The sequence below is a fragment of the Pinus tabuliformis genome, chromosome 3_1 (assembly GCF_031772625.1).
Source record: "Pinus tabuliformis cultivar Carrire ecotype Pingquan chromosome 3_1, CPIR1, whole genome shotgun sequence".
In the NCBI taxonomy this organism is placed as follows: domain Eukaryota; kingdom Viridiplantae; phylum Streptophyta; class Pinopsida; order Pinales; family Pinaceae; genus Pinus; species Pinus tabuliformis.
The window spans coordinates 653,497,885-653,521,450 of NC_142301.1; the positions used below are offsets into that span (position 1 = coordinate 653,497,885).

Below are 23,566 nucleotides of genomic sequence, written 5' to 3' on the forward strand. Positions count from 1 at the left end.
ACTGAGTTAATAGATTTGATGAAGGACAAGATTTCGATTGTTTTCTATTCGTCTTGCACTTAAGAGATTTTGAATGTTTTCCTGTTTCTGCACTTGTGGGCATGCTACTAGATTTCATTATGGCCTTCTGGGACTGCATAGGAGGTCCCTGGAAACAGCGTGGCCTCTGGCTAATGCAGTAACAGTCTAACAGTAAATGTCATGATTTCGACAATTTAAGATTATAGGATGAATCTAGGATTAAATAATGATTTTTTTTTTTTTTTAATCACTCAGGAATGATGAAAAGATGATAAACGCATGGAAAAAGAGGAGCCTATTAGAAGAGGGTAAAAGATTTTGCATAATGTAATCATTCATTTTCTATATTTAAGTGACATTTGATTTACTAATCTTTAACTTCGATGACGATGATGATGTTGGTGGAATTGCTAATTTATCTTTCGAACCCAAATAAAACTAAAAATACAATTAAAAAACTTTCCTCTTATAACTAATAACACGAAAATAAATAACCAATAACATGAAAATAACAATGCAGGTACATCGTCAAATTTTATAGACAAGGATGTTAGTGCATGCCCCACCCAGCATTTGCCGAGATAGTTAGAATTTACGTTATCTTCAAGGAAGAAACTGAAAAGTTCCACGTCTTTGGGATATAAAATTTAGAAGCGTATTGAATGTTTGACTTCTTCGCCAGCGTCCCGACTTATGTTGGAGCTATTATCACTCCACACCATTCCTCTAGGTCCACTCGAACCTGTCAATAAAGAGACCGAGCCTGACACAAAATCGCTACTTTCACCAACAATTTCCTCTGAAACTGAAATTATAGAAGCACGATGATCCTCATGTTTGATAGCCTCTTTCAGCTCTGCAACTACCTCACTCACGCTCGGCCTACCCGACGGTTCATCGTGAACACATCTCATCGCTACTTTGGCAACGCCAGTGATAGACATCATGTCGTAACCTCCATCCAACTTCTTGTCGATGATTTCTGCTATTTTGCCAGGATTATCATTGTCCATTACGTAAGGTGTCACCTATAGATACGCCGATAATTATTGTTAGTCTTGGAGAAATGCACTATAGGAATTCCTATAAATATTTATTGATGGTAAAATTACTTACCCATCTAATGATGTTCAGTTGCTCTACAGGTAGTTTTAAATCTATGGGTTATCTACCACATATGACCTCCAGCAAAACCACTCCAAAACTATACACATCGCTCTTCTCCGTCAACATTTGAGTTTTGAAATACCTGTCAAGTGTCTCACAAAAAATTAGGGAAGTACAATGGAAAAGCAAAATGAAATTGTCTCTACTCATATAATGCCATGAATTTCTTAGCATCAGAGCATTGCAAACAGGTGCAACCTATATATGTCCAACATACTCTGGATCCAGGTATCCTGCAGTTCCTTTTACGGCAGTCGTAACATGAGTGGCCTCCACATCATCAGTCATCTTTGAAAGGCCGAAATCTGCTACTTTTCCATTCAAATCACTGTCTAAAAGGATGTTGGCGGTCTTGATATCTCTGTGAATTATTTTTGGGGTGCAACCGACGTGCAGGTATTCCAGTCCTTTGAATAGAAACCACAGGTGTATAAGTGAGATATGTCGTTTCTCATTATTTGTCCTTTGTAATATTAAGTAGAAATCTAGAAATTTAGGGCTATTTTATTATTCTCGATACTTTACAACGCGCATTTAGATAAAAAGAATCAATTTGCATCAAATTAACTAAGAGAAAGAGTAACCTTGTGCTGCATCTAAAGCTATTTTGAGCCTGGTTCTCCAATTTCGTTGGGAACAATGTGCATTAGGACCTGGAAAAGAATGCGTGTTTATTACCTTGGCTATTTTATCAACTCAAATAAATATATATCTCTCAGCAGAAGTATTTACCATAAAGGTGATCCCTTAGGGAGCCTCCTGACATGTACTCGTAGATAAGCATAACTTCTCTTGATTCGTTACAATAGCCTAGTAAAGAGACCAAATTTCTATGACGGATTCTCGAAAGAAGATCAACCTGTTCGTCAAATAACAGTTCGCGTGAATTTTACAATAAATAGATTACTCATAAATGGATTTAAACTATGATTCTGTGGTAACACATTTTTGCATTAAATCCAAATTGAACCATATTACATGATTGAAGATATATCTGAAAATCACCTCATTTAAGAACTCTGTAACTCCTTGTCGCGAGGACTGTGAGAGCACTTTGACGGCGATGTATTTTCCTTGGGGCAATTTACGCAAAAACACCGATCCAAATCCCCCTCGCCCGATCTCTTGGCTAAAGGTCTGTGTGGCCGCTATCATCTCATCTAGAGTGAAGGCTTGGGATTTCGTTGAACTTGGAACCATAACCATCTAATAATCTGTAACCAATGAAGGGAAAATAAAGTTATTGAGAATCACAGCACCACCAATCAATCAATCAATCTAAGCTAATATAAGCTAATTTCATTTACAGGGATGACTACCATTATGTATCGTACTACAATATATTTAATATTATTAGTATTTATTAACCTTGGTACAAGAAAGATCTAGGTTCCATTTCCTGCCCCCTTCTTTTGTCAGCAACACCCTGTTCCTTTCTCCTGAATTTGTTGTAATACACAGCAATTGCCGCTACCATTGCTGAAGCGATGATTAGAATACCGCCGACTATCGTTCCGATTAAAACCTTCCCTTCGTTCTTATTTGTAGTATGCAGAATGCATTTCCCCTTATGCATAGTTAAGTAGGAGTTTCCACAGTAACTGCAGTAGACCAAAGATAGAGATTATCCATGAACGTCCTTCAGTACGATTAACTAGAATCTGAGCTGGATTGATTATTGTCTTAATTTGTCGATGACATTTCTTTTATAGAAAGTAGGAAAGAAAAATTGAAATCTCTAATGATTTATGTCAAAACATAAGGAATATAAAATACGATATGGTTACCTGAATTTCAATGAACCATTAAGAAGTTGGATAGGAATTACACCACTAAAATTATTATTATTTATATTCCTATGAAAATAAACACTGCCATATTTACTACTTTGATCGTGTCTAATTCTGAATAAAATTGTGGAAATAAATTTCGAATAAAATGTGTCAAAAATTAAATGGAATCAGAAGAAAAATGGCGACGTACAACTCTTTTAGGTTTTTCAGATCGCATAACCAGTAAGGAAGAGTGCCGCTCAAGTTGTTGTTTTGTAGATATCTACATAATTAGCAAAGTAATTATGGTTTTATGAAAATGTATATGCTCACTAAAAACAGACAAATTGAAAGTTGAATGTTGAAAAAACAAACAAACTGAAAATTGAAATGTTGAGAAGAAACTTACAATCTCTCCAACTTGGTTAAACTGGAGAAATTTGGCAGATTCCCCATAAAAGAGTTATTATCCAGAGACCTGCCATTTCAACACAAATGATGTTGCATGTTGGAATATTAATTCCAACTGCTGTGCAGCAACAACTGTTTTACTTTATTCATTTGTCTTTATCCGGCGCCCCACCTTTTTTTTCGATCTATTAAATCACCGCTATTACCATCTTTTCACTCTTTAATTAATTTTGTGTTGCCTGAATGAAGAAGATCAGATCCAGCGCCACACCGTTACTTTTCAGCAAGCGTATTAATGAGCAGACGGCTGAAAAAGATAAGAACCAGCCTCGAGCCGTAACAGCATTTATCAGTCTTGGGTTTCAGCACAACCGACTCAAGAAATACAGCAAGAAATCAAATCTGTTAATTATGAACAGCAGATATTTCATCAGCAAGTTAAGGCGGTGAAGAACCTTTCCCGCACTATAAATAGAAACAGAAACAGAATTAAAATATATATGAGAAAGATTGAGAGCGGATGAGAGCACGCAGCAGCGTGAAGAAAAATATTTTCCAGAACATTGAAATGCACAGAAGTGCAGATTTGTAAGTTTTTTTTGTATTGCACAGCAGTGCTGAAATTTTCTGAGATAAATGCTTTCTGGAACTGAAGTGTTCCTGTTGTAATCTGTTAAGAAGATTCCTCTACGTGAGGAAGACTTAGTTTTATGTGTTGGTTTATTTTCATAAATTGAAATTCATTTCTGTGCGTTTTTGTTTCACCAAAAGTTATTTCGTCAAAATTTTTAGTTGCTGAAACAGCTCGTAACTCAAAAAATACTTGACGTCAAAATTTCCTGTTGCTGAAACACCGTTGCTGAAACACCTGTTTCAGCAACTGAAAAAAACTGTGTTGCTAAAACACCGTTGCTGAAACACCTGTTTCAGCAACTGAAAAAAAAAACAGTGTTGCTGAAACACCGTTTACAGCAAACGAATTTTTCTGTTTTTTTGAGTTAAAAACAGAGTATTTTCCTGTGTCAAAACTAGAATGTTATTTTGATCACTTTGTGATCCTGAGGCAAAGTAGAGCATTATTTTATGCTCAGTTTTGTGTTTTTGAATTATCAGAAAACAGAGTATTACTCTCTGTTCATATTTTTGTTGTTTCAGAATTTATCAGAAAATTCTGAACAGTGGAAACAGAGGATTTTTCCACTGTATTCTGTTTGGAATAACCAGAAATTCCCGTCATGGTATCAGAGCTTGTTCAGGCTCTTTGAAGACATCAAAGAAGCTGAAAGAAGATTTGTTGCTGCAGCAAATTATCCAGCAGAGTGAAAACGCTGTCAAGGTATTTTTCAGATTAGTTTTTTTTGTGTAGCTGCTGAAGACAATTAAGTGATTTTTTTTTACAGTCAAGTATTGCAAGAATGGCCAGTACCAGCGTGGGTATGTTTAATACCCAGCTCCCACAGTTCAATGGGAAAAATTATGACTACTGGGCAATAACCATGAAAGCCGTGTTTGTTTCACATGATTTATGGGAACTTGTTGAATATGGATTTGAAGAACCAGCAAATGAAGAAGAGTTTATTGGATTAACTCAGGCAGAGAAAGAGTTGTTGAAGAGCAATAAGAAGAAGGACTCAAAAGCCCTTGTATTCTTATATCAAGCAGTGCATGAGAGTGTGTTTCCGAGGATAGCAGCAGCCAAGACATCCAGAGAAGCATGGCAAACTCTCAAGACAGCCTATCAAGGCATGGAGAAAGTGAAGACAGCAAAACTACAGTTGCTGAGGAAAGATTTTGAGAACCTGCGTATGAAGGAGTCAGACAATATTGACTCATTCTTCACACAAGCAATTAGTTTGGTCACACAGATAAGGTCTCATGGAGAAACTCTTGAAGAAAGGAGGATTGTGGAGAAACTATTGAGGTGCCTACCCTCAAAGTTTGATGTGATTGTCACCACCATAGAAGAGACAAAGGATCTCTCAAAATTTTCAGTTGATGAACTTCATGCATCACTGATAACTCATGAGCAGAGGTTGAGTAGAAATGAAAACTCATCTCTAGAGCAAGCCTTCAAAACCCAGATGTCATTTGGAAGAGGAAGAGGTCAAGGCAGAGGAAACAAGAGAGGAAGAGGCAGAAGCCAATACAGAGGCGGAAGAAACAGTCCAGCAAACGTTCAAGGAAGAGGCAGCAACCCAAATCAGAACCAAGGCCATGGCAGCAGCCAGCAAAGTGGACAACATCATGCTCAAGGACAAAGGTATGAAAAATCCAATGTCCAATGTTATTATTGTAAAAAATATGGGCACTATGCAAATGAATGTAGGAAAAAGCAGCATGATATGAGTAATAGATCTAGTGCAAATATCACTAGAGAAAATATCAGTCAAGATAATGTGTTGTTAGTTTGTAATATGGCTGAAACAAACAGTGAAGATATATGGTTTCTAGATTCTGGTTGCAGCAACCATATGACAGGAAACATAGCCATGTTTTCTGCTTTAGATGAGAGTATGCAGTCACAAGTCACACTTGGGACTGATAGTAAAATTTCTGTTATGGGAAAAGGAGAAGTTAAGATATTTACAAAGAAAGGTGAAAAGAAAACCATAGCAGATGTTTATTATGTTCCTGGAATGAAGTGTAATCTCTTGAGTATTGGACAGCTTATTCAGAAGGGTTACAATGTTTTCTTTGAGAATGATGTATGCACCATCATGGACAGATTACCCAGCAAACGTTGTATTGCTGAAGTGAAGATGACAAGGAACAGGATGTTCCCTCTCAGAATAAGGGCAGATCTGAAAAATAAAGAAGTAGTTGCAGCAGTGACACAAGAGGCTCTCCAAAGCGTACCAAAGGATGAAAATTGGTTGTGGCATTTGAGATTTGGACATCTCAACTTTGGAGGTCTTAATTTGTTGAGTAGAAAAGGAATGGTAAGAGGATTACCACTGATAGAAAAGCCAGACAGCCTTTGTGAAGGTTGTATATTGGGGAAACAACACAGAAAAAGTTTTCCAACAGGAAAAAGCATAAGAGCAAAAGCACCTTTAGAAATTGTCCACTCAGATTTATGTGGACCGATGCAAGCTCCATCACTTGCAGGCAGCCAATATTTTCTAACATTTATTGATGACTTTACCAGAAAGACTTGGGTTTATTTTCTGAAGAATAAGAGTGAAGTGTTTGAAAAATTCCAAAATTTCAAAGCACTTGTAGAAAATCAAAGTGGGCTGCGTATCAAGGTTTTGAGAACTGACAGAGGAGGTGAGTATATCTCCAAAGAATTTTTACGTTTTTGCAGGGAAAATGGAATTCATAAGCAATTTACAGCAAGGTACACCCCGCAGCAAAATGGAGTTGTTGAAAGGAAAAACAGAACAATCATGGATATGGCGAGGAGCATGTTGAAGGCAAAGCATTTGCCAAATGATTATTGGGCTGAAGCTGTACACTGTGCAGTATATATTTTGAATAGATGTCCTACAAAAGCAGTGATGAACAAAGTGCCAGAAGAAGCATGGAGTGGGAGAAAGCAAGGAGTCACCCACATGAAAGTTTTTGGTTGTGTGGCTTATGCACACATTCCAGATCAGCTAAGGAAGAAATTGGACAACAAAGGGGAGAAATGTATTTTCATTGGATACAGTGAAGAATCCAAAGCTTACAGGTTGTATATCCCATCCACCAAGAAGTTTTTTGTGAGCAGAGATGTTCAATTTATTGAAGAGGAAGCTTGGGATGGAAGCATAGAGAAAACAGTTAATGTTAAAAACTGTTTGTCTCATGATGATGATGATGAAGAATTGGCTGAAACACATCCCCAAACAGCAGCGCCAACAACAGAACAGCAAGAGACACCCTTGAGGAGAAATGAGAGTGCTTCTCCAAGCACACCACAAGGAGGAAATTCAAGTGCATCTACAAGCACTTGCACACCGAATGAAAGAGGTAAGAAATTCAGAAGTTTAAGTGATATTTATGAAGAAGGAATGAATTCTTTGTTTGCTTTGTATTGATGACCCTGTTCATTTCGAAAAATGCAATTAAAGATAAGAAATGGATAGAAGCTATGAATGAGGAGATGAATGCCATAGAAAGAAATAAGACATGGGATTTAGTTGAGCTACCAAAAGGTAAAGAAGTCATTGGAGTTAAATGGGTCTACAAGACCAAGAGTAATGCTGAAGGCAAGATAGAAAGGCATAAGGCAAGACTTGTTGTCAAGGGATACAAGCAGCAATATGGGAGAGATTATGAGGAGACTTTTGCACCAGTTGCAAGAATGGAAACAGTAAGAACAGTGCTGTCCATAGCAGCACAAAACAAATGGAAAGTTTACCAAATGGACGTGAAGTCAGCATTCTTGAATGGAGTATTAAAGGAAGAGGTCTACATTGAGCAACCTCTAGGCTATGAGAAGAAAGGCCAAGAGCACAAAGTCTGCAGATTGAAGAAAGCTCTTTATGGGCTGAAGCAAGCACCAAGAGCGTGGTACAGTAGGATAGATTCCTATCTACTGGAGAATGGATTTGAGAAGTGTGAGGGAGAACCCACTGTTTACATCAAAGAAAAAGATTGTAAAATTTTAATTGTTGTGTTATATGTTGATGATGTGATTTTTACAGGAAATGATGACTACCTCATTGAAAATTTCAAATCAGTTATGAAAGAAGAATTTGAGATGACTGACATGGGTTTGCTGAGATACTTCTTAGGAATAGAAGTAGATCAAAATAAAAATGGAATTTTTATTTCACAGGCAAAATATGTAAATGAAGTTTTGAGCAGATTTAACATGCAGGACAGCAAGGCAAAAAATCACTCCCACGGTGATGGGATTAAAACTCAGCAAAGAGGACAGCAGCAAAGATTTTGACCCTAGTGTGTACAAGAGCATAGTTGGCAGCCTCATGTATTTGACTGCAACTAGGCCAGACATAATGTATGCTGTTAGTTTAATTTCCAGATTCATGGTGAAGCCAAAAGAAACACATTGGCAGGCAGCAAAGAGAATTATGAGTTATGTTAAAGGTACAAAAAGGTATGGCATATTTTATACTGTTTCAGAATGTTCAGATTTAGTTGGATATACAGATAGTGATTGGGCTGGAAGTGTAGATGACCGGAAAAGCACATCTGGTTACATTTTTCACATAGGTTCAGGAGCCATTTCATGGGCTTCGAAGAAATAGCCAATTGTGGCATTATCTACAGCAGAAGCAGAGTATGTGGCAGCTACAGCAGCAGCATGTCAAGCGGTTTGGATGAGGAGAATGTTGAGAAGTCTATGCCAGGAGCAAGCAACAGCAACAGTTATTTTTTGTGACAATAGCTCAGCTATTGCATTATCCAAGAACTCTGTATTTCACAAGAGAACAAAACACATAGACACAAAGTTTCACTACATCAGAGAATTGGTGAACAATGGAGAAATCATTTTACAACATTGCAGGACTCAGGAACAGGTTGCAGATATTCTAACAAAGCCATTGGATCAGAAAAGTTTTGAGTTTTTAAGGAAACTTCTGGGTACGACTGATAACCCAGCAGTTGAAATTAAAAGGGGAGTGTTGGAATATTAATTCCAACTGCTGTGCAGCAACAGCTGTTTTACTTTATTCATTTGTCTTTATCCGGCGCCCCACCTTTTTTTTCGATCTATTAAATCACCGCTATTACCATCTTTTCACTCTTTAATTAATTTTGTGTTGCCTGAATGAAGAAGATCAGATCCAGCGCCACACCGTTACTTTTCAGCAAGCGTATTAATGAGCAGACGGCTGAAAGAGATAAGAACCAGCCTCGAGCCGTAACAGCATTTATCAGTCTTGGGTTTCAGCACAACCGACTCAAGAAATACAGCAAGAAATCAAATCTGTTAATTATGAACAACAGATATTTCATCAGCAAGTTAAGGCGGTGAAGAACCTTTCCCGCACTATAAATAGAAACAGAAACAGAATTAAAATATATATGAGAAAGATAGAGAGCGGATGAGAGCACGCAGCAGCGTGAAGAAAAATATTTCCAGAACAGTGAAATGCACAGAAGTGCAGATTTGTAAGTTTTTTTTGTATTGCACAGCAGTGCTGAAATTTTCTGAGATAAATGTTTTCTGGAACTGAAGTGTTCCTGTTGTAATCTGTTAGGAAGATCCCTCTACGTGAGGAAGACTTAGTTTTATGTGTTGGTTTATTTTCATAAATTGAAATTCCTTTCTGTGCGTTTCTGTTTCACCAAAAGTTATTTCGTCAAAATTTTTAGTTGCTGAAACAGCTCGTAACTCAAAAAATACTTGACGTCAAAATTTCCTGTTGCTGAAACACCGTTGCTGAAACACCTGTTTCAGCAACTGAAAAAAACTGTGTTGCTGAAACACCGTTGCTGAAACACCTGTTTCAGCAACTGAAAAAAAAACTGTGTTGCTGAAACACCGTTTCCAGCAAACGAATTTTTCTGTTTTTCTGAGTTAAAAACAGAGTATTTTCCTGTGTCAAAACTAGAATGTTATTTTGATCAGTTTGTGATCCTGAGGCAAAGTAGAGCATTATTTTATGCTCGGTTTTGTGTTTTTGAATTATCAGAAAACAGAGTATTACTCTCTGTTCATATTTTTGTTGTTTCAGAATTTATCAGAAAATTCTGAACAGTGGAAACAGAGGATTTTTCCACTGTATTCTGTTTGGAATAACCAGAAATTCCCCTCATTGCACATATATTATGATTTGATATATAATATTCAGATACAAACTGTGTTCCCCTCCATCAACCGCATCCAGAATTCTTTTGAGTCCAACTAGGCTTAAAATATGGTTAATTTCTTCTCACACATTAATTAATGCGGTCAACTGTCCAATATCATTAGGCACCAATCCTGTAAGGTTCTTCCCTGACAGATTGCTGGCAACAAGTTTTAGTCAATATAAAATTTCACGATTGAATCTGGACAGTCATACGATTTCAGCTCGAAACATATCGAAGAATTTAACTTACATTTCCGAAATTCTTATGGGTAGAGTAGTACTACTCTCACATGCAATTCCATTCCACGGGACCAAAAAGCAATGATCAGAAATCCAACCTTTCATGCCAAACCTGCTTTTGATAGACTCAAGCGCTTTTACTGCATCATCAAAAGAACTTGGTTAGAGATTGGATCATAATATCAACGATTCCAGTCTCAAAACATTAGGAAGGTAACTTACGATCTTGTGCATATGTTGCAGGTTCGGTGTCAACTACTATGTAAGTCTCAACAGCGTTGATTATAGGATTACTAGTAGCGTCACTTGTGTTGACCAAAGTAAAGTAGCAGTCATCTGTTTGATTATTAATGAATGTTCGTTCCAAGGTAGAATAATTGCTCAATGAACTAATGGCTTCAGACCGTATTTCGCTGTTTATTTCAACGTAAAAAGATCTCGATTGAGAGATATTTAGCCGCTCGATCTCTGCAAAATATAAGAGCAGTAATAATTTATGACCGTTGGTCTACTGTGAATTGAAAACTGAATCCCGTAGTAACCGCTGCCGTTTGCATCACAACAGATGGAGGATGTTTGCTGGTATTATTTGTTGAAATGGGCTCTTTACAACTTGCAAACTGTAAAAAATGATTATCAGAAAAACTTAAATCTGATTTATATGTCCAGATCCGGTCAAGCTCGTCTTCAGGATACCTGTTTAATCCATAAGAGACCATTCAACTCATCATTACTTGGAAGAAGTTCAAGAGTATGTTAAGAGTGATATTTCTTTCTTGGTCAGTATTCGGTGATCTAAGTAGTCAGAATATTTGGTGATTTCGAAACACCCATGTATCTGGGCCTAACGCGCAAAACTGTGGGGACAAAGTTTTTCGACCCACGTAACATTGGATTATCCTAAATTCAGGGTATTTTTAAAATTTTGGTTCTATTTATAACCAGATTTTTGAATCTCTTTGAGCCCCATTTTATTTAAAAATGGAATTTGTTTGCTATAAAATTAGCCAATTCCAAAAATATCTCAAAATGGTGAACATTACTACATCAAAATTGTCTCTCGTATTGAAATTCATTCAGCGTTATGGTATCGGTGGTATATATATATATATATGAAGCTTAATGTTATCATTTTTGAATAGAAAGGATGGGAGGCGCATGAGTACATTAACAAGACAGTAGCTTGCTTGTTACGAGACCGTAGCCAATTTAACGAAATTGGGCCGAGCCAATGAAGGGAAGTAAGAGAAGTAAAGGTGGGAGAAAATTCAAGCTTAGAGAATTATGGCAATTATTTTCGGTAGATTTTTTTTTATGGTGTTTATGTTGGTAGAGCATGTAGTTGTGGAGTAGTTATTTATATTAAGGTTGATAAACTCTATTATTTCTGGTGGGAGGTGGGAAAGGCTATAATAGTAAAACAAAAATTATAGCTTTGTGGGGAGTATTGAAAGTGATGTAAATTTTCAGTCAATTTCAAACACAAAAGAAATTTTGCACAGAGAACAACGCTCTGGTTTTCTACAGGATCTTTAATCATATAAAATAATAATAAAAACTGTTACAGAATTTGTCTTTCTCAACTCAGAGGGATTTACAACAGGAACTTCAGTTCCAGAATCTGATTCCACTATCTCAGAAAATTATATCTTCATCACTGTTGTGCGTTGCAGAGAAGAAAGAACTCTTCTTGCTAATACTCTCCACACGTCCCGACTACTCTTGCATTTTTTTATATATATAATGAACAACACAAAATATCTTTTACAATACGTGTTGCTTTTCCCCACTTCCGTGAAATAAAAAATAATAAAATTTAAAATTTCACCTACATTTACCAACCCTAGTAAATATCATTAATTACACGCCTCAAAATATCTTGCTGAAATTTAATGCATGGCTTATCACACCATCGCATCGCAAGAAGAGAAAGGATGTTCCATCGCTCTTATAACCTTTAAATCATGTGATTTGCGATATGCAATCAGATCGCATCGCAAGATCGCAATCGCAGACAATCAAAGGAGACGGTGAAGGTTGACAAGAAGGGAAGTGCGATATGCGATCTGCGATCGCATCGCAGAGGAAAAATCTGCAAGTTGAAATTACCATTCCAACACTCCCCTTTAATTTTAATTGCGGGGTTTTTTCTGCATACCCAGGCATTTCCTGAAATGATCAAAGCTTTTCTTTGCCAATGGTTTTGTCAAGATATCAGCTAGCTGATCCTCTGTTCTGCAGTGCTGCAAAACAATCTCACCATTGTTAACCAATTCACGTATGAAGTGAAATTTGGTGTCTATGTGCTTTGTCCTTTTATGAAAAACAGAATTTTTAGACAATGTTATTGCCGAGCTATTGTCACAGTAAATGGTTGTGCCATTTTCCTGTTCATGACACAAATCTCTGAGAACTCTTCTCAGCCACACTGCTTGGCATGCTGCCGCTGTTGCTGCCACATACTCTGCCTCTGCTGTTGACAAAGCCACAACTGGTTGCTTCTTCGAAGCCCATGAGATGGCTCCCGATCCCATATGAAACACATATCCCGATGTGTTTTTCCTATCATTAGCACTTCCAGCCCAATCACTGTCAGTGTATCCTGTCAACATGAAACTTTCAGAAGAGGAGTATAAAATACCAAGCCCCTTCGTTCCATTCACATACCTTAGAATCCTCTTGGCTGCCTGCCAATGAGTCTCTTTCGGTCTTTCCATAAATCTGGAAATTAAACTCACAGCGTGCATAATGTCCGGCCTAGTTGCAGTTAAGTACATAAGGCTGCCAACTATTCTCTTGTATAATTTTGGATCAAAATCCTTGCTGCTGTCTTCTTTGGTCAATTTCAACCCCATTACAGTTGGAGTTATAGCAGCTTTGCTGTTCTGCATGTTAAATCTCTTTAACACTGCTTCTACATATTTAGCTTGAGAAATGAAAACACCATTTTCACTTTGGTCTACTTCAATTCCAAGAAAATATCTTAAGAAGCCCAAGTTAGTCATTTCAAATTCACTTTTCATGACTGCTTTAAAATCAGCAATGAGAGAAGCATCGTTGCTAGTAAAAATTAAATCATCTACATATAAAACAACAATAAGAATCTTACCATCATTATCCTTTATGTAGAGTGTGGGTTCACCATCACACTTATCAAACCCATTGTCAATCAGATAAGCATCTATTCTGTTGTACCATGCTCTTGGAGCTTGCTTCAGCCCATAAAGAGCCTTCTTCAGTTTACAAACTTTATGCTCTTGTCCTTCAACTTCATAGCCTGGCGGTTGTTCAACATAAACCTCTTCTTTTAACACCCCATTCAGGAATGCAGATTTAACATCCATCTGATAAATCTTCCATTTGTGTTGTGCTGCAATAGACAACACTGTTCTTACTGTTTCCATCCTTGCTACTGGCGCAAAGGTTTCATCATTGTCTTTGCCTTGTTGCTGCTTGTAGCCTTTCACAACAAGTCTTGCTTTGTGCCTGTCAATCTTACCTTCAGCATTGCTTTTGGTCTTATAGACCCACTTAACTCCAATGGCATCTTTGCCTTCAGGGACATCCACTAACTCCCATGTTTTACTCTTCTCAATTGCACCAATTTCTTCATTCATTGCTTCAATCCATTTATATTCATTTACAGCATCTTCAAAATGGACTGGGTCATCGACATGACAATATAAAGCGAATAATGAATTCAGACCGGTATTGTTACTTACCTCTCCTTGTTCATAAATCTCATTTAGATTTCTGAATCTTCGTCTTCTTGGTGTGTTAGGAGTTCCATCCGAACTTGAGGGTATTTTTGATCCCTGTGGTGTGCTTGGAGAAGCACTTCCTTGACTTCTTAAGGCTGTTCGAATTCCAGATTGTGGTGTGGTTTGTTGTACTTGTTGTGGTGGAGGAGGACCAACCAAGGAAGGATTATTTGCTTCTGTCCCTTCCTCTTCTTCTTCGTGAGACACAATTGTCTTCACATTCACTGTCTTCTCTAAGCTTCCATCCCAAGCTTCATCTTCAATGAACTGCACATCTCTGCTTACTATCAATTTCTTGGTGGATGGATTATAAAGTTTGTATGCTTTTGACTCATCACAATAGCCAATAAAAACACACTTCTCCCTTTTATTGTCAAGCTTCTTCCTTAGCTGATCCGGTACATGTGCATATGCCACACAACCGAATACTCTCATGTGAGTGACAGTTTGCTTTTGACCACTCCATGCCTCTTCTGGTATTCTGTTCATGACAGCTTTAGTTGGGCATCTATTCAAGATGTAAACTGCGCAAGTAACAGCTTCTGCCCAATACTCATGCGGCAAATGTTTTGCCTTCAGCATACTTCTGACCATGTCAAGCATGGTCCTATTCTTTCTTTCAGCAACTCCGTTTTGCTGAGGTGTATACCTCGTGGTGAACTGCTTTTGTATGCCATTCTCTCTGCAAAAACGCAGAAAGTCTAGGGAGATGTACTCTCCTCCTCTATCTGTTCTGATCACTTTGATTTAATGCCCACACTGCTTCTCAACAAGAGTTTTGAAGTGGTGGAATTTCTCAAACACTTCACTCTTTTGTTTCAGCATATACACCCATGTCTTTCTGGTGTAATCATCAATGAAAGTTAAAACATATTTATTTCCGGCAAATGATGGTGTTTGCATCGGTCCGCACACATCAGAGTGAACAATTTTCAAGGGTGCTTTTGCCCTTATACTCTTTCCTGCTGGAAAGCTTTCTTTGTGTTGCTTGCCCAAGATGCAGCCTTCACAAACGCTGTCAGGTTTCTCAATCAACGGAAATCCCTTTACCATTCCCTTTCTATGCAACAGATTCAGGCCTCCGAAATTGAGATGTCCAAATCTCAAATGCCACAACCAATTCATATCTTTCACTTGTTCCTTAAAGACTTCTTGTGTTACAGCTGCAATAGTTCTTCCTTCCTTCAAATCTGCTCTGAGTTTGAGAGGAAACATTCTATTGCTGGTCATCTACACCTGTGAAATGATCTTCTTACTTGGAGGTATGTCTCTGATAGTACACAAATCATCTTTGAAGAACACGTTGTAACCTTTGTTTATGAGCTGTCCAATGCTCAAAAGATTACATTTCAGACCAGGTACATAGTATACATCTGGCACAATCATCTGTTCTCCATTTTTTGCTCGGATACTGACTCTGCCCTTACCCTTGACAGATATCGTATCATCAGTCCCTGTTGTTACCTCAGATTTCACATTTTCATCCAGATTGGCAAACATTGCTATATTTCCAGTCATGTGATTACTACAACCTGAGTCTAAGAACCAAAAATCTTCTTGTTTGTCTTGTGCTATGTTACATGTTAACAGCACGTTCTTTGGGTTCTTATCTTCTTCATTTGCAAAATTAGCATTCTGCCTATTATTCATGTCACTTTGTTTTTTCCTACATTCATTGGCATAGTGCCCATATTTCTTACAATAATGACATTGGACTTGGGATTTGTCATACCTTTGTCCATGAGCTTGCTGTTTGCTTGAACCTTCATCTTGGTTCTGATTGCAGCTCCTTCCGCTTGTGCTTGCAGGATAATTTCTGCCTCTGTTTTGGCTTCTTCCACGACCTCTGTTATTTGCTCTGCCTCGACCTTTTCCTTGGCCAAAAGACATCTGAGTCTTGAATGCTTGCTCAAAAGAGGAATCTGTTCCTCTACTTAGTCTGTGTTCATGAGACAAAAAAGAAGAACTCAGCTCATCTACCGTGAACTGTGAGAGATCTTTTGTTTCTTCTATTGCTACCACAATAGATTCAAACCTTGAGGGTAAAATTCTCAAGATTTTCTCTACAATCCTTCTTTCTTCAAGAATCTCACCATGAGATCTTATCTGGGTTATCAAGCCAATAACCTAAGTGAAGAATGAATCTATTGTATCAGATTCCTTCATGCTAAGATTTTCAAAGTCTTTCCTCAACATCTGCAACTTTGCAGTCTTCACTTTCTCCATGCCTTGATAGGCAGTTTTGAGAATATCCCATGTCTCCTTAGATTTTGTTGCTGCTGCAATCCGCGGAAAAACACTTTCATGCACTGATTGGAAGAGGAAAAAGAGGGCTTTGGCATCCCTCTTCTTGTCACTCTTCAACTGGTCTCTTTCTGCTACTGTCAAAGCAGCCAGTGCTGTTGCATCTGCAGGTTCAGCATAGCCTGTTTCAACCAGCTCCCATATTCCTTGAGAAGCAAACAATGCTTTCATTGTTATGGGCCAATAACTATAATTTTTCCCATTAAACTGTGGCAGTTGGGGATTCGTCAAACCAGTTCCAGCATCTACCATCTTAATCTATGTAAATAAAGAAGAGATACTGACCCAAAAAAAAAAACAAGCAAAAACTTTCTCTGCTGGAAAAAAAAAATCTGCTCTATAAGCTTCTTACAGCTCCTACAGTGAAAAAACAAACTCTTGTTTTTTTTTTGACTCACTGAGTGACTAGACTAGCTCTGATACCATGATGGAAATTTCCAGTCAATTTCAAACACAAAAGAAATTTTGCACAGAGAACAACGCTCTGGTTTTCTACAGGATCTTTAATCATATAAAATAATAATAAAAATTGTTACAGAATTTGTCTTCCTCAACTCAGAGGGATTTACAACAGGAACTTCAGTTCCAGAATCTGATTCCACTATCTCAGAAAATTATATCTTCAGCACTGCTGTGCGTTGCAGAGAAGAAAGAACCCTTCTTGCTAATACTCTACACACGTCCCGACTACTCTTGCATTTTTTTATATATATAATGAACAACACAAAATATCTTTACAATACGTGTTGCTTTCCCCACTTCCGTGAAATAAAAAATAATAAAATTTAAAATTTCACCTACATTTACCAACCCTAGTAAATATCGTTAATTACACGCCTCAAAATATCTTGCTGAAATTTAATGCATGGCTTATCACACCATCGCATCGCAAGAAGAGAAAGGATGTTCCACCGCTCTTATAACCTTTAAATCATGCAATTTGCGATATGCGATCAGATCGCATTGCAAGATCGCAATCGCAGACAATCAAAGGACACGGTGAAGGTTGACAAGAAGGGAAGTGCGATATGCGATCTGCGATCGCACCGCAGAGGAAAAATCTGCAAGTTGAAATTACCATTCCAACAGAAAGTGGCCAAATAATTACCAATTAATCAGATATAAATCTAGTGTATCTAAAATGGGTTAAGCTACCAAATGAATTCAATCCTCCAATTTTAGTCAATTGGATGAACGGCATTAAAACTCTGACAAGCACTTTCATCCAGCACTATCAACTACTCATAAAAGCAACCGAGAATGAAAGTTTCTTTTGTTGTGATCTGGAAAGTGATAGCAATTGAAACGATTTTTATTCAACAGAAATAGGAATATTTTTGGTAAAAGTTAGTAGAATTTTGAACAGTTTGTTTTGTACAGCAAAGGATGTCAAACTCAAAGATATTTTGCGATAAAGTTTTAATATTACGAAAAATTTGGATAAATTATATAATCCAAGATGGAAAGATAGAAAATGTCCCATGTGCTACCTTTTTATTAATAAAACAAGTAGCGTTTTATACCACTACTTCTTTAATTAGAGGTAAATATATACAGTTGGAAATATTCACCTAATGTTCCGCCAACGTCATCTCCATACTGACATCAACATCGTTCCTGGCTTAGCCTGTCCATACATGCCCTGTTGAAGCGTCCTCAGTTTGATAGCAGAGATAAAGGGATCATCAGCTTCCGAGGTCCTGATCAAACAGATGTACAGCACTGTGCCAGAACTGACAAATATTGTTTCATTATAAAGTGCTTTATCTGAATTTGAGATCGCTATGTTTCCCATAGCTAACAGATCCAGTGTCTCAATAGAGAAAGCGAAGCTTGGCAATTGTCCGGATCCACTGTAATTTCCAAACTTAAACCACAGCCTTAAGAGGTAAGGTATATTAGGGGTCACAGACAACTGATAGCAGCTTTTGTTCAGAGGCTTCGGGAAATATCGTAGAGTATCCAACTCTAGGTAAGAACCGTCGCTGTAATCATAGGCTTTCACGACCTGTGCTATCTGACCGACGTCTATATAATTAGTATCAGTAACCCATGTTACTTTGTCTTCTCCAGTTCGATTGCTTTTCCATCCACAATCGATACGTAAAAATCCTTCCACACGACTAGAAATTACTTTTAATAAAACCATATCTTGTCAACCAAATATGACGATTCATCAAAAAGACATGAAATGGTGATTCAAGCAGACACTCAAATGACGATTCTGAAAGTTAAACACAACAGAAAAACTACAACATTCCCGGCAACTGTGAACTTAGGTTCCATAATTAGTACATACCTGGTTGAGGAGAAGTAAGAGGCAATAAACTCGAGAGCACGCCAGCTAGCGCTATGCAACCTCTCCATTCGCCATAACGAAATTTGTCCATAGTCAAAACCATTTAGAAAAAGGTCCTCAGGCGATATAACAGTAGAATGAAAGGAGGAGGATTCAGACAAACAGTTGCCTGTTTCGAAGGAAATTGGAAATGTTCTTTACATATGATTTCTTGGCCTTTGCCTGTGTGTGACCTCTCTGGGAATGTCCAATAACAACTTTCTTCTCGACTGTTTGTGTGACTGTCTATGTAATGTGTATGTTCAACATAATTGCAGCCCTTGTTGGCTGCAAAATTTTTTTCCTCCTACTTGCTAGTCAAGTCTTTTCCATGTACAACTTTCCATATCCAGACTTTTGTTCTCATCCCTCTTGCGAGTTAAGGTCTAGAGTTTTGTGTTCCCCAAAATTATAGTTGCGAGTCGTCTTTTCCATTTATGATAGAAAGTGGCGGTAAAATCCAGCATGGTAGAGGTGTGAGATGTTGTAACGTAATTACGCAGAGAGGCACAATTGTTTTACAATATCTTTATCATATTTATGGTAGATAAGAAGATGATAGATAAGATGTAATCTAATGTTTAAAATTGTGATGGCGAGAAATTATATATATATATATATATATATATATATATATATAATTTTTTTTCTTTGAGTTAAATAAATAAATAATGTAATGTAAATATTTTAATTTTTTTTTCAATTTATTATAGTAGAGATATTGTAAGATAATGTTTAATATTTTGACTAAATCAAATATATATATATATATATATATATATATATATATATGGTAGTTTAATTTATATAAACTAAATAGTTTTTCATTGAACTCTTTAGCTTGATAGATCCGGAGTTAAGATGGATCTAGGCTAATGTAATGGTAGATGCCAATATGATAGAGATGTAATGTAATATAATATAAACATTTTAACTAGATCAAAATAAAATAAAAGTAACCAAATAAAAATAGCTCAGTAAAAATAAAATAATAACAAAAATAAAAATGACCCATGGTATTGGTTCATATTATTTGTCCATGGCTTTCATGTAGAATATAGCCTATTTAAAGAGGGAAATTATATCATTGTGGATATGTATAACCCTTGTATATCCTCGCATCAGGCACTAAGCATCACTACATCCAAACCTATGTGACCTAGCTTATTTATAAGTTTGTAGCATAAGGAAAACTTATATTTTTGTTTTATTGATTTTCTTTGTGCTGAATATTTCACTTATTAATAAAGTTTTAAATATTAAGATTTATTTTCTCAATATTATATCATTGTAAGTTTAATCTTACTATTTTCTCAAATACTATATTCTAATGAATTTTATGAAGTAGTCTAGAAACAATTTAGCCGCAATCCACTAAGCATTAATCTATTTTTTTAGTGCAAAATTTGAGAAAAGATTTGCATCTCTAAAAATTTGAAAGTTCACCATATTAAAGTTACCATCTCACAGTTAAATCAAAATTATACTTGTAAAGTTCCATATTAAAAAAAAAACTAATTGATTGTTCTATATCATAAATGATATCTAAAATCTCGCTGTAAAAATGTGAAAATCTTGATACCATTTTGATAAAATCATGCAATAATTTCTAAAAGTCTAATTGGCAATTATCAAACTTCAAGATTTTGAATGCCCTTAAAATTTTTTATGATGTTGAATCTATTTCTACCATCATAAATAAAATTCAATAAAAATAAAAACAACATTTCCATTTTTACCACCGAACAATTTAAAAAATAATTAGTTTATCGCTAGAAAACACCATCTAGAATAATTTGCACGCAGCTTACCAGATCACTCGCGGTGACTGTCTCGCCAATTTCAAAGAAAGTTAAACCCATCTATGAAACATGTGGAATGAATCATTGATGCGTCCATCCTAAGAGTTTCTTTGACCTTCACTCCACGTCTGGTTACTCTTTCCGATTGGATGGTTTAGTGTTTTTTATTTTTATTTTTTATTTTAACCAATAATAATAATAATAATTATTTAACTTTTAATGTTATTGTTAAATTAGGTATCAAATTGGTATATTAAATTAGATTTTTTGTTGTGGGACATGGAAGTTATTTAATTATTAAGTCTAGCAAGGCATATATATTCTAGCATTTTACTGTTAAGTCTACTAAACCATACATTCTCTATTGTCTTCTAGTTTTGAACTTCTTAAAAAAACACATACTCTTACTCATTAAACCTACTCAATCTCAATCTGTAGCGTACCTGTCAACTATTATACATATCATTTGTATCTGGAGTGTACATCATAACAGGCCCAATAAAATAAAATGTGTTTTTCTTGTAGAAGCCATTTAGGCAGGCGTAGAAGGCGGCCATAAACCGAGTGAAGCTGAATCTTTTTTGCGCGTTGGTGCTGGGAATGTACAGCGAGTCAATTAAAAACAACAATAATTGAGTCCCGGCCAAGGAAGACTGCAACTTACTTGCCAATCGGACGGTGTAGACACTACAACCAATACAGTGCAGCGGCCTACTTCACATCGAAACTCGGAATTCGTTGGACATTTTCAATGCAACATCGTCATCTCTGGAAGCTGAATCCGAATCCGTCCAAGTTCAAACGACATTTTAAATTTAAAGCGGCCATTGTATATTGCCATCAATACTAAGCCATATCCATACAATATTGCAATCAATACTAAGCGGTCAAAATGCCCATCCACTTCCATCTCTGTCACCACGTTCTGCCTAGGGGTGTCCTCACAGACATGTTCTTAAAAATGACAAAAAGTTCATTGAATAAGAGCCGCGCTCAGAGGAAAAATCGATTGTCCAATAAGAATGTTGCCATTGGCCCGGTGCTTTACAATACCATCAGTAAATGTTTTTATTAAAATAATGTACGAAAGATTCTAAACATTTCTTATTAGCCGTCCATTCCCAAACTTTTGTTATTAGTCGTCCATTCCAGGTAAGATTTTAGTAATGTATTTGCTTGGTTTATGTTGAGCATTGACCATTGTTTTTTATAATATTTGTAATATTTGAATTTTAACCATAAATATTTATTTTTAGTATTATTAAAAATTTATTTTTCAAATATTTGATCGGATTATAATTTAAATGTTTTATTATAACTTTGGTTTACAAGTATATAGAAATAATAATTATGTCATATATTTTATGCCATAATTTATTGACACAGTGGCAATATTCATATATTATTTTTAGATATATGTATAGTGATTTTTATTCTTAAATTTTGAATGAAGTCAATAACATATTCACAATTAATTATTTCTCACCATAATTTAAGTAAGCCTTTGAACATAATACATAACATATCTATCATCAATTACTTCTCACTAGAATTTAAACAAATCTTTGAAGAAACAAAATAGAAATCAGATGTAAATAAGTGTATTTACAATGAGTTACTTCTCACCATTATTTATGTTTTCTCAACATTTATATAGGAGTAAAATTGTAAATGTGTAGACTTACTAGTGGTTATTGCCCACAATAATTTATGAAGTCCATGTGCATGAGAAAATAATTAATTTATCCACTTCACATCTCAATTTATTAGTTCCTCTGGAAGCAAGACTATAGGATGTCATTTGCTTATTAACCACGATTAAATAATTTAGTTAACATTGACCAATATAAATTATAATTTTTTATGCAATTTTGTCCATAACATAATTTTTTACTTGAGTAGCAATGGTGAAGCTGCCCTACAACACTTGTTTGGTAAATAACAATTCATTTTTATTATTATAAAAAAAATTCTCTTCTCTTTTTTGTATTTTTTTTTGTTTTGTTTTATTAGCCCTACAACACTTGTTTAATAAATAATAATTCATTTTTTTATTATAAATATGTTTAATAAATAACAATTCATTTTCATTTTTTTATTATAAATATTTTTTTGTTTTGTTTTTGTTTTATTAAAACTACATACATATTTTTGAATTTTAAGTTACTCACTATTATGTAGTAAAATATATCAGATATTTTTAAATTTTCCACAATATAATTTAAAAAATAATTAAATGTTTATTTGTTGATATTATTGCCAAATACCTCGTTTGGCAAACTGTATGCAGGAGTACAATGAACAGACATTGAACACGAGGCAATGGTTGAACAATAGTTTAAATAAATTTTCGTTGTGTTTCATTGGAGCTGGTTTATACATTTTATTATTTTACTCATTTTACACCATCCTTGTGTTGAATACTTGTCCACTGCATTGTGAAGTCGAGTGAAAAGAATGTGTCCACTCTATTGTGAAGTTCAGTAAAAAGTCACACTTAATCATAGGACCTATTGTTTGTAATAAGAAAGGAAATTTACTCCTTGTGATTACTTAAAAAAAATTGCCATTGTAAAAAAAATATCATTTTTTCGTTTTTACTACCTATCGAAAATCTACATCGAGTATAGTGCTCAAATAAGTACAACCAAATTCAAGGAGATTAAGAGAAATTTGAGCAAGTTAAAGTTAGCAACATAGCGAATAGGCAAATAAATGTTGTATAACTTTGTGTTGTGTTCTAAACAACCATTTAGTTGGTGTCATTATTGCAGGTTTTTGGGTTCTCCCCGGTTTACCAACGAAAGTGGATGTTGCTCTTGGGTAAGTGTGTTCTTTTGGGAGGAATATCCTCGAGTAGTGATATAGTGACTTTCGTAGGTGGTTAGCTTTAAGAGAGGGTCCACAACATTTATATTCATAATACTCTTTCGTTATAGAACCTAGATTATTATAAACATGACATTAGGTTAGCGACTATGAAGATCAGAGAAATTGCAAT

The 23,566-nt window shown here is 35.9% G+C and overlaps 1 pseudogene; it reads right to left on the minus strand.

The window, feature by feature from the left end:
• Positions 1-668: 668 nt before the first annotated feature.
• On the minus strand, positions 669-18,827 carry LOC149188746 (putative LRR receptor-like serine/threonine-protein kinase At5g48740; annotated as a pseudogene).
• Between the last annotated feature and the right edge of the window lie 4,739 nt (positions 18,828-23,566).